Genomic DNA, 13,457 nt, shown 5'->3' on the forward strand with positions numbered 1-13,457 from the left:
GAGGCGGGATCAATGGGCATCGTTCAAATGACTCCGTACGCAATTGGATAGTCCTACAACCAATCAGAGCAACTTTCCGGACAACAACTGCTGCTTCGCGTCGCTTATGTTTCGTCATCGTCACGTCACCGGCCAATAGCGTGCCAGGAGAGAATGGCCGTTTCTGATTGGAGCCAAAGATTCTGGCAATGTAACAGCGAAAGTAAGCCTGAGGGTGTCCAGCCTAAACTGCCGAGCGAAATCCAAATTTCCCGGAAGTTTCAGGCAGGGTTCACCCAGCCTATGAAAGTACCGCACTGAACACACAAATGCATTTGTTTTGTCAACTGCCAAATAAAAGTTTCCTTTCAGAACTCCCCGCCACTAATGTAGTTCCCATGGTCAAACATCTGCTTTTTAGGCACGGAAAGTTTATTCATTTTTTCAAAGTGCTTTGCATAAAACATCAAAAGCGTCAAGACAAAGCACAAAAGAAACACCACGAAAGGACATTTTAGTTATTATGTTGCTTCTATTTGTCATCGCCAACCTTGCATATAAGGATAACGTGTTATAGTACATAAAGCATACTCATGTAATAACAGTACCTCACAGAAGAGGAACTAATGTGTAGAAATCCAATTGGACTAGAGCAGACTTCACTTGGATTAACAGAGTGTTGTTTATGCAGGACCGTTCCACGTTGTAACAATTAACCACAAACCAAACATCTTTTAAAAATGTTTTCTCTTGCCATGTTAGAATATTTGACGCTCCCTTTTTAATATACATTTTTGTGCATTTAGTAGTACTGTTGCCAGGGGTAACCACACATATTGCATGGCTTGCTGCCTGCCAGGCGTGCATCCAGAAAGGCAATAACTCCCATGGCCAGCAAATATCCTGAAGATCTGCAGTATCTAGGCTTCCTGCATTTTATGACTCATGTCTATGTTTTATAATTCTCCGCCTGGCGTAAACAAAGTGTGCACAGAGATGCCAATAAGAGTCCCCCCATCTCTTTTATGCTCAACTCAGATGTGCGACTAGCTCTGCATGGTCGTTCTTGTCGTCGTTTGCCACGGAGCACATTCACTTGGTGCAGTTTGAGACTCTGAGGGTGCCATCTTTGAGGAGAGAACTCACACTTGATTCATCTCCCAGTTTCACAGGCATTGAGCGGCAAGTGTGCAGAAGTCTGTCTGCACATTTGCTGCTTAAATCACTGGATTATTGAGCTGGTAAATAGTGTGCATGTAATATTAGTGCATGCAGAACTATGTTAATGCAACTGCTTATCTGTTGTATCTTTTAATTTATTGGCATGTGAACCTCTCGTCAAATTCACTTTGGGAGCATGCTGGATGACTCCAGGCAGCACAACGCTGTATATTCAGGGCAAATCGAATGTGGAGTATAACATATAAATGCAGTTAATGCTCCTATGTTTGTTATTAAAAGTCTGGAGAATTTACTTTTACAACAATTACAAAATCATCTCCGACAGCAAAATTGCACGTGAAATCATGTTCGTTTAACCAATGTAATCGAAATCTGGCCTCAAAGTGATCGTTTGCAGGAATCTGTAGTAGTATCACTTGTAAGCACACTGTGCGCTAGTGTCCATAAGTCTGATTAAAGCACTTACTTTAACAAATTGTTTTCGCTTGACTGCTGGGTGTAACGTTACCGGCGGGTCGAGCAAGTTCAGTGCTTTACAGGACAAGAGCATCAATAATGCAAAAGCTTCCCGTTTCACTACAGGTGCTCAGCAGATGAAACTAAGAGGTTTGATGATGTGCTTGCTTTAGCGTGGGTGTGTGACGGCTGCATCATTAATGTCCACTTAACCAGTGCACCACATATGACCCGGGGCAATCTGCATGTCTTTGTGCACTGATTTCCCCTCTGATTGCGCGCACACACACACACACACACACACACACACACACACACACACACACACACACACACACACACACACACACACACACACACACACACACACACACTGGCTGTTCAGTGCACAGATATCCGTGGCAGAGTAAAGTGTTAAGCGGCAGCTCAGTGCCCTTTCTGTCTCCTCTGCTTGGAAACTGACCTGAAGGCAACACGGCAGCCTGGCACAGCTCAGACACCCACAACATACCCTTCTTCTTCTTTACAACATCAACCAGAAAAAAGTATCAAAAATATAGCCGAACTTGCTTGGTTAAAAGGATGCAGTCATAAAGTTTGACTAAACTCAGCAGTTTGGAAATAATTACTCTGAAAATCTGTAAAATAAAAGAAAATTCAATGGAATTCAATGATATGGCAGATATGTCAGATATCAGAATCAGTGTCTGGAAAGTAAAAATGGGATTGGAACATCTCAAGGTATAATCAGGCCTTCAGGTACTGGAAAAAATCAAATTTGTAATGTTAACGAATGACGAGTAATGCAGCAGTGATCTAATATTTAAAAGGATAAATCACACAGGAGGAGATGGTTTTGGCAGACTCCAGCAGGTCTGGGAAAAGTAGGTGTTCTGGGGACGCGGCTCGGGACACACACTGTCTCATTACAAGGACTCTTCCTGGGAATTGAAAACAGGATTAAACTGGAGTGAAGCTAAATTACATCATCCGTGCCACAGGCATCTTGAGTTGTCACAGGCAATGGAGCCTTTCATTTGTATTTTTAGTCCATTTCCTCCAAGCAAGTGTTTTGGCCATTTCCGTTAAACTGGCCTGTTCTGGTCCAGAAGTTAACACCATGTGATGGTCGCACCAACTGGTTCAAAGAAGTCTCCTAAAAGAAGGGTATTTTTAGACTTTTTCTTTCTTTCTTTCTTTCTTTCTTTCTTTCTTTCTTTCTTTCTTTCTTTCTTTCTTTCTTTCTTTCTTTCTTCCTCTTTCTTTTTTTGCAATACATTCTGCAGAAGGTTCAAATTTGCTGCAGAAATATCTGATTTTTTTCCTCAGAAATAAATGTCCTAAATATTATGTACTCAGGATTTTCATTTAAAACAACTATAAATTATAGAAATATAATAAATAAATGTTGCTATAATAATACTACTACTAATAATAATAATAATAGTAATAATACAAATTGTTATTATTACATGTTATTTTAAATGATTGACCAAAGCACTTTTCTTGATTGTCTACCCATCTTGCAGAGTAGCGTTATTCAATGTTTAGCTGCTTGTGCCTGTGTGACGTAATAGCCTTTGCATCAGTCTCCCCATGAGTCAGCCTCCCAGCCCTTATTGAGTCGGAGCCCTGCACATGCTTGCACCACACGCCCCTATGGAAGCCTTGGCACAAGCACCGCTCCCAAAGCACCGTGGTCACAAGGAAATCCGATGCCACATAAATCTGCTTAGAGCACTGGTTTTATTTTGGTGTACGGGTGGTGACATGTGGCGCAGAGCCCTGTCAGTTTCTGTTTCAGCCAAATGAGATGATTATAGAAAACACAAGACATGCACATCATATGGCACCGTGAGAAGTGCCAGATAGGCTTGTCTCTGTGCCTGGTAGCTAGAGCTGCAGGCTGCAGGATGGGCACGTGAGAGGAGCTCACAGCTACTCCAACGGGGAATAAAAGAATGTACTCTTCTCACAAAGTGTGTCTAATGAAGTAGGGCCTCTTTCACCAAGTTGTTTTTAGTTTGTCATCTGATTAACACCAGTTCCTCCGAGAGCATGGTCAATGAAAAGTCAAGGAAGAAGATAAAGTCACAACATGTCATTACAATCTACAGTAGTGATAGACTGGGAACCAAACAAGAGGGAAGGAGGGAAGGAGGGGGGGTTGTATCATTTCCAGATAATAAAGCAGTGAGGATAACATGAATCACTACATAAATGTCAAGTCCTTTATTTGATCTCCAGGCCTGTTTGCTGTAATGCAGCGCTGCACCCTGAGAAACCCTCCTGATGATTACTGTAGATGCACTGAAACTAGATCTGTCGGATGATGGCTTTGTTTAGGTTCAGGGTTTATTTCTGATTTATTACCAAAATGTGCTTAAGGCTATCTACAACAACGTTTCAACAGATCACGATGAGGATCGTTCTCCCAGCACGGGCCCTTTGTGCGCTGTTTGTGATATACATTTCAATGAAGTTGCTGATGTAGTTCCTCAGGATGCTGGCCATGCATCATAACTGGATGTTTGGTGTGTCTCCCTGGCAGCAGACTCTATATGTTATAACACAGCTGCTCATAAACTTTCTAATCTCAGACCCTGAAGGAATCAAGTGTCCTGGGGGAACGCAGGCTAATGTAAACAAGTGTGTGGGCTGACAGGGGCATTCTCCAAACCCATTTGATACCCCCACTTGATGATATGTGTAGATAATATCACAAGTCACAATATAGATTGCTTTTCAGGGACAGAAGCTTAACGTTTAAATAGCAGAGTTAGCCTCAGATGAGAATAGATGTTGCATTGAGTTCCCATGCTCTGTGACAGACAAACAAAACAAAAACAATTCCATAAACAGTTATTAGTTCATCTGGGGAGTGTTTATAGCAGGTTTCTTGAACCCTCTCTCCCTAGAGACTAGCAGCGTAAAACTTTGGTCATTCATTTTTTTGACGCAGATTTAACTGTTGCGCATGAGTCTAAGCACTGGACCTGTGGCAAAGTAAAGCCGGTGCTGCTGTTCAGCATGTGTGTGACTGTTTGTGTGTTGCTGGAAAAAAACAGGCTTCGTGCAGAAGCTTCCCAAGATACAAGCATGATAACGGTGACTGCTTTTAATTACGTTACCTGCACAACCGTACCGTTCACATCTTTGTGTGATTATGAGCAACCAGCTGCTGAGACGTAAATTCATGTCAGCAGATTGACTCGGTTAGCTTTAGTTGATGAGAGTCTCCTTAAATGAGCGTGATTTATCTGATGGAAGTCACATTCCTATGAGCACCACTGCGGGCATGTGAACACTCTAATGATATATTGACATCTCGCCTCAGACGTGTTTGCCGCTCAGCAGTGCAAACATGTAAATTAAATGGCTTAATGGTTAGCAGCAAGTGGCGAGAGGGCAATCAATCAAATAACTATAGACAAGTATGAAGGAAAGGTTATTATAGCTGCCTGTTCACAGCTTAATTAAACACATGATTGTCAACAATACATTCATAATGGGAATATGAGAATAGTCCAATCCAAACTCCTGAACAAAACCAAGCTTGTTTCTTCCATTGTCATGGATCGTTATTGTCGTTGTGCATCCCTTTGTTGCACATGGTGTAGCCCATTTTTTCTATGCAAGATAAATATGACAAACAAAACATGAACAGTAGTGCATTCATTACAACATGGTCTGTATCATAGCCTTAAACATTCAACATCAGGCAAACATTGTCCAACAACTTTGACTGTTTTTGAGCACCTAGCATCTGTGATGTCAACGCAGACTCCAAATCTTCTCGCCCCGCTGGAGTCCTGCAGCTTGGTCCAGGATGCCAGGATGGAGCCCGGAGTCTTACTTCATCCATCGTATGTTCCTCTAACCAGACATCAGACAGTCAGGAGCAGACTGGCTTTTGGAGTAGCCTTAGGTCCTAGCTGGGTTAGCTTAGCTTCCATCTGGGCTCTCCTCCCTCTCTCCCTTGGGCAGTCGACTTTAATTGTGTTGGTGTTTGGTCCAGTAGGTCTCGCTTGCTGATTCATGGGTGGTGATCCGTCTCAAGCTGCCGAGATGATCACCTGCACGTGTCCTCAGCTATGCACTTATCATCATGGCTGCCAGCTTTCCCTGACAGGTGAACTGTTTTGGGCAAGCGCTGCAGCCAAACATCGGATTGAACCTGTTTGTGCATCAGTCATCGTCGACGCTGGGCAGCTTGTTAGGCACTTCTACCACAGCACCCTCTGCATGCGGGGCACCAATCTTGTGGGTCAATGGTTAATGATAGGTTAATGAGGGACGGATCAGAAAATTAGCAACAAGTGTACAAAAGGGTTTTGGGATTTTTTTAAGTGCCCTCTCAAAATCTAAATTACCTCTTCAGCAGCTATTGGCAGTTTGCCAAATCCCCTGCTCTGTACATTGCAGCTTTAAGTTACAGGGAAAATAAATACATCATCATCCCCAGTGATCATCAGTATTGACTAATAGTTGATTGATGGTCCTCTGGGCTGGCAGCTGATGGTATTTATATGATCTGGGATACTAATGAACACCAACAGATTTCGAGTCTCTCTTGCTAATGGTCTGTGGCATGCCTGTCTAAAATATGGTTTCATCAAAACTTTGCTGGGGGAGACACTGCAGAGGGCTTTAAGTGTTTAAATGTGTGTGTGTGTGTGTGTGTGTGTGTGTGTGTGTGTGTGTGTGTGTGTGTGTGTGTGTGTGTGTGTTAAAGGATAGAAGGATGGATGGCTGCACTGGGAGCTGCTGAATCACTTCCTGGTGAACAGAGCTTCTAATGTATGTGGCATGCAAATGAATAAAATTAGCCCCGTGGTGTATGAACTGTACAAGCATAACTATAAAGATTAGCTCTGAAGAATAAAAATTGATAAATGGATGGTCGGTGTGGAGTATTCACCATCTGCGTCTGTGCCTGAGAGCCCCTTTTTAAAGCCTCTCTGGTGGCTCTGTGGCAGGGTCGTTTTCCAGTGTCAGAGCCCTCAAATTCAGAGGGAATCTTTCCAGAGCTGCCATTTCAGCTAAAATGCATTTCAGCCACAGCTTGCACCTCTGTGGATCTGTTTACAGCCGAGTTCTGCAGTTGATTACTGCACGGAGGGAAATTCAACGGATACCGGACACACAAAGCTCTGTTTGACAGTTTTATTGTAATTTGAACAACCAGGCACAGCACAGAGCAGCATTGTTCTCCCACTGATGCTTTCTTGACTGGAAGAACTCGCTCATTTCAGTTGTTGTTGTTCTGCAATTCTCCCTGTTTTGTTCAGCCGAAAGCATCAACTTCTCACCCACTGGGAATTGTGTTGAGAAATCACACCGCCGTGAGTATTCTCGGCAGGTTCTCCCCCATCACAGTGTGGAAGCGAGGCGCCCTAAATGCACTGGGCCTCTCGAGGCTAAATAGTTGGATCCCTGTTTGTGCACTAACGATGGGAACCAGAATTCCACCCCACACACACACACACACACACACACACACACACACACACACCACACGCATGCACGCACGCACAAAAGATCATCAACAAATTTTGAACTTTGAATTTGAACACACAAACACAGAATTTTGCAGTGCACTGAAGTCACACACAAATTACTACACACACACAAACACATGCACACACCCACACACACACACACACACACAGTCATTCCTTCAGTCCCTTGGAGGTTTGTTTACAGCAAGTATTTGGTAGCCGGCCTTACTCCAGCCATGCTAAGTATTACTAATGACCAGCACATGGGAGAGTTGGAACTGCTCTTGACCCTGAATCGACTCGGTGTCACGGTTCCTGCAGGACGCGAGTTTGTCCTCACCAGTGCTTGCCAGCATGCTACAAAACCTATTCATCTCTCTGACTCTCACGTATCAGTATCGAGTCGTAAAGCTAGATGACTTCACAATGCAATAAAGATAAGCTTTCAGGGATTTCTGTCTGTGAGATTGGTCGTCCAACATAAGAACTGGCTGTTTCATAGCCAGTTGTGAGCAACATGTGTGGGGTCTGCCACCATGACTTTGTTCAGACCAAAGTAATATCTTTGCTGGCAGCGTAAAGTCACGTTTATTTGAAGATCCTGTCAAACAGGCTCATGTACTAAAGATGTCCCGCACACAGACGCACTTGAAACAGAAGCCTGAGAGGTCTGAAGTCTGAAGCTGACCTCGCATGTAACAGGGAGGCCTGCAGCTAAGCCAGCAGCAGGACTGAAGCTCAACCCCAGAAATAGACTGATACAAGTTGCACATAGGTCAGCCTGCCTCCCTCTTTCTCCTCAAGAGACTTGAGATACAGATAAATGGAAGGGAGGTCTCCCTGCTTGTATTTGTTATTCACAGCAGATGTTAATAACTACAGCATTACCTGGTTTGCAACAAGAAAAACAAGCTCTTAACTGAGCACTTACCGAGCAACGAGCCGCTGATTAGAAACTGAAAAGTGATTAAGCTTCCTTATGTTGTTGCAGTGTTAAAGAAGCAGACACACACACACACACACACACACACACACACACACACACACCCATACACACACACACACACACACACACACACACAAACCACAGAGCAAACACCCCAGGGTGCAGAGTTGAACAGCTAAGCCGCTGCCCCCTGTCTGCTGGCTCATTACAGTGGAAGAAAAGCCAAGACATTGTCTTTTTAATAACTTTTTGGGAACACATCTTGAAGTTGAAGATCCTTTAATTATTTAGCATCTGACAGATGGCCGGTGTCTGATGAGCCAATTTAGTCTGGCTTTTACCATTTGTGAAATGACCGAATGAACTTGCAGGTCTTCTCTTTTAATTATTTCCCGCTGTGTTTTTCTTTTTCTTTTCTTTTCTACCTGTTACTGTGCTGGAGAAAAGGTTGGAACAGTAGGTAGTAAACCGTGACAGACCGCCCTTGTCCTCTCCTGACCTCGTGGACGTGTGTGTGACTATGCTAATGAACCAGCGTCTGCAAAAGCATGCGTCTCTGCAGTGTGTGTGGCTGGTAATTTACCTGGGAGCTCAATCTTCTTCAGCTGCGTAAAGGAATACAGTCGAGTCAGTTCAAAGAGCTTTAAACTGCAATACTAGTGTTCTTGAATTATAAGATCATTTTAAAGCTATTCCTGTGTGAACAGCTTTCACTCTAACAACTCAACGTTACAAATGCCTCGCAGGTGTCAACACCTTGGCAATTATAAATTATGAATTATGATCAAAGGATTGTACTCACTGTATGTTCATATATGTAAATATGTTCTTATGTGTTAGTCAGTGTGTGTCTGTATTGGCTCAACAATTGGGTCTAATTTGCAGCAGGGGGTTCATAAAGGCGTGCCACAGTGGGAGTTAAGGATGCTGTTATTTAGTGGAGGCCACATACTGGGTGGCCTCTCACAACGTCTCACAATTCCCTTCTTAAGTGTTCTTGAATCATTTCTTAGAATGCCAATTTGTTCTTGTTGAGTGGTCAGCTGAAGAGGAACAGCTCAGTCTTGACTCGGCAGCAAAAAGCTCCTTGACTTTCAGAGCTCAAATACCCGCTAAGGGAGAGTTGACTGAAAGCTGTTATTTGAGGAATGTTTGCAAAGGTGCGGTCTCAAAATATTTATCCTAATAAAAGTGCAATGTTAAAAGATAAAATAAAAATCCAAGGTTCCCTTCTGTGTCCTCGTCCTCAATGTCCTCATCCTCCTCCTCGTCCCCGTCCTCCTCCTCCTCTCTCACTGCCTTCATGTCTCACAAAACAAGTTGGCTTACCTGGGGTCTTTTTCTATTGTAAAGGCTCAGACTGCTTAGCGTTTAATGTGTTTTCATGCTCAATTCCAGGGTCACACATATTATTATGTGGTAATGTCTAACAACTGGCCTTCTAGACTAGACAGGAAGAAAGGACGCTCACCAAACAATCAAGCATTTTAGCACATGCAGTGCAATATAATTTAGAAGACCATAATGCAAACCCCCAAACTTTCACAACTCCCAAAAATGTCATGTCACATGTTTTTTTGGCAGGCTTTGTTCGGCGTAATTGGAATGTTTAATACACAAGCTCATCAAGCAGTGACTGACTTCACGTATTGTCCAGCTTTTTCATGAATATATTGCAGGAACAAGAGGAACTACACGAACAGCACTGTGATGGATGGGGTTCAATTATACAAAGTCAGCCAAAAGGGCAACTTGGGCCCTGACAACGGTTAAAAATGCCAGCTATTATCCTTAGATCTGCTAGCCGACAGATGTGTTAACAGATACAACACGGCAAGGAAAACCCCCTGTGAGCCGTGGTGGCAACCTGCCCTCCCTCTCAGCACTCAGCAGCTTAGTGAAAGGCCAAGAGGAATCAGGGTGGTGATTTATACACTAAAAATAGTAACCTTGTCGAGCCCAACACCTCATGTCTGGATAAATGATAGCTCCATTTTGTTGTCTGCAAAGCCTCTCCTCAGCATTGTAACCACAGACCTATTGCTGTCCAAGACAGTGATATTCACTAGAAAGTAGCCAGTGTGTGTTTGTGCCCGTGAGTCTGGGGGAATAAAGTGATGGCTAGCTGTTCAGTCATCTCAGCTCCATGTCAAATGCCACAAGCCTTTAATTCACGCCTGTGTGCGTCTAACCATAAGTGATGTTTGAGTGGCTTAGGTTTACCCAAAACAATAGAGTTTGATGGGATGATTCAAAGTTGACAATTTAATAACAGTGACAGAATTGTGACATAGACACACTGTCTTGCTTGGTTCAACACATGCAGGGTGTCATTAGTACCATAGGAAGGGGTTTGGAGAGCGACTCTAGCTTTGCATAATAGGGACGTATCTCACAGGTAGCAGATCATGTTACTGTAGAACAACAGGACTCCCAAATCATCCAAAAAGCGCATTTAAAAAAACAAAACATTAAGTGCTTCTTTTTAATGGCACCAACCTGGAGTTGCAGCTGATTTAGGAGAATATTACAAAGGCATACAAATACCTCCTGTAAATTATTCCCTCGCCCTTTATAAAAACACAGATATGAAGTAAATGTGTACAGCAATACACACACACACACACACACACACACACACACACACACACGCACACACACAGGTTCAACCACAAGAGAAGCTGACTCAAAGTGGTACAGGAAGGAGCCTCATCCTACCACCTCTAATTCAAATGTCACCTCCCGGTGAGGGATGATGGGTAAAAGAGGGGTGTGAGTATTAGGTGAGAGAATTCAGATGGGAATTTATTGGCGGTCAGTGCTTGTCTGACGCTGGATATTAAGGAAATTGTTCACCTTCAAGCATCACCGTAGCAACCTTTCTCTCCGTCCTGTAGGGAACAGATGGACCGAAGAGATAAGTGAATGAAAGAAATGACGAATATGAAAGAAATGACGAATATGAAAGAAATAACAAAGATGAGTTCTCCCCCTCTCTCTCCTCCACTCTCTCTCTTTCTCTCTCTCTCTCTCTCTCTCTCTCTCTCTCTCTCTCTCTCTCCCCCTCTCTCTCTCTGCAAATGTCACACCAGGTGGATCTCTTTTGACTCTGTGGGAGACAGATGGACTGTACCAGCCTCTTTGATGATTGCTACACTTGAGTCATTACAAAGTCTCCCATGCAATAAAACCTGAAAATAGAATGGCTGCTGTTTAACTGTCTGAAGCTCATTCAGAGGAAATTGTGATTGTATTAACCCATCAGAGTCTTGTTGGTTCAAAAGTGTAATGAGAGCAGCATCAGTTACCTAAATATCAAAGTATTACTCCTTACATGCATGCCCGAATTTCTAATTGAATTTTGACGTATATTCACGCATCAAAATCTAGATAAGTTGGTTTCCACCACTGAGCAGCTTACCATTTGTTAAAACACTATTGGAGGCGTAGCCTTTTATCATCACTCTAATAATTAACAAATACCTCTAAAATAAGAGGAAGGGTGCGGATTAATGTGTTGCTGGTTTACAGGACTTTTTTCTTTGAAGTGAAGTTGAGTTTAATGTTGCTGCAGCACCTACTGTATATATATATATCAATTAAATATTTTTTGGTATATTTTAGCTTTTATTGTAAGTATTAATATACACATAGACATTTTGCATGCATGTTGACCTTATGTTTTTTTCTCAAGTTATGAAATTGTTATTTTGGGGTACTTAAAATGCAGTCATATTGAGTTATTAATCCCTGGACTTTATGATGTATTAAATTCACAGCAAGATCCACTCATCAGGGTAGAACATAGAAATTATTTTTACATTTAATTTAAATTGTTTTTATTAAAAACATTTAAAAAAGAACATGTAAACTAGATGATATGGCAGCAGTTCATTGAAACATATCAAGGCCAGTATTATTATTTCTTACCAAATGTATATAAATAAAAAGCCCCAATCTTGTATAGAGTTGACCATTTGGGACAAATCTAGGCCATGGAATAAAAGAATGTTAACGTCTTCTAATCAGACCCCCCTCTGCCTCTCCCACCAGCATCTATCTTTAAGTATTGTGTAGCATTACAATCACTGCACAAGCCTGCTCTCTCCTTTCTCTGGACTGGAAATCAAGCCGTCAGTGCATTACAAAATCTGGTGCATCAGTCTTTATGACTGAGTATCTGGTGATAGCGATGTGCTTTCCTACGCTTTGATAAGAGTGTGTAGGTGACGCAATAAGTTGTTTGATTTTACTAATTTAGCGACTGGCTATTTGGCTGACTAACATTAGCTTGCCAATTCCACCATATTTGCCTGCCAACGTGACACTGGTTAGAGAAAATGGGCAGACCACTGGGCTGGTGGCCAGTGGCGGTGCTGGGTTCCAGGCCACCAGGAGGCTACAGAGACCAGATGCCTGCTCAGACTGGTACAACTGCAATGGTCCGTCTCAAAAGCTGTCGCTCGCTCTCCTCCCAACTCTCATTTGTGGTCTATAAATGGTACATTCATCAAGTTCCATTCCACATCTCTACCTTTACCTGTCATATTTGTTGACGCTGCGTCGAAACTACACTTTCAATGACATGCATGCATATTCTATTCGACAACAAGACCACGTTGTCATTCTCTATCTCATTGTGAGTGCTGGATGGAGGGTGACCCGAGTCGTCATCCGCCTCTGCCCTCCCCTCCCCCTTCTGCTGGGAAGCCCCTGCTCAGCCTCTCCCTGCCAAGCTGTTCATTAACAGGGGGCTGCTTGGTGTCCTGTTCGCTCATTAAACTGGATTGGAGAGCCTGGATTGGAAAGCCTGGCTAATTAGCCAGCATCACTGTAGTGACCGCCTGTGCTGTTTTCATCACTATCTCCTGGTTGCCTCCGGTCTTTTGATCAGCCTCTTGCCCTGGCTGTCTGTTTTTGATCTGTGGCTTCACGTTCAAATCAGCCTGGGATTAGTTCAGGGCAAATGCTGAAATAAATGCAGGGATTAAAGGAAAATCTTCTCTGAGATTATTGGGGGGAAAAATACACAACTCTTGATTTCATTTTCTCTATTAGTATTTTTCAATGATTGCTTGGGCAACTCTGTCATTCAATAGAAAGTTTGTGTTGGCTCTATCTTTGATGACACCAAGTATGAATAATGGGTATCTATTACTACTATGACTGTGACCATCTTTGTGTATTTGTGAGAGAGAGCTGGAGGAGGAATTTGTTCTGCTGCTGCAAATGGAAGGAAAACACCTGTGTCTGCTTCCTCCTTACGCCTGGTTCACACCGGCCGCGGAAGCGTCGCGAATAGGCGCGTAGCGGAGCCCGCTTCCTTTCGGCGCCCTTGTTAAGCGATAGTGTATTTCACACCAGACACGGAGCGCCGCGAATAGGCGCGGCCA

General features: G+C 43.1%; 1 protein-coding gene across 2 annotated transcripts in view; it reads left to right on the forward strand.

Annotated features, from left to right (window-relative positions):
- Nucleotides 1–13,457, forward strand: part of prkcaa (protein kinase C, alpha, a) — a 137,967-nt gene that overhangs the window by 51,365 nt on the left and 73,145 nt on the right. The gene's annotated exons all lie outside the window — the stretch shown is intronic.

The sequence above is a fragment of the Eutrigla gurnardus genome (genome assembly GCF_963514095.1).
Source record: "Eutrigla gurnardus genome assembly, chromosome: 3".
Taxonomy (NCBI): Eukaryota; Metazoa; Chordata; class Actinopteri; order Perciformes; family Triglidae; genus Eutrigla; species Eutrigla gurnardus.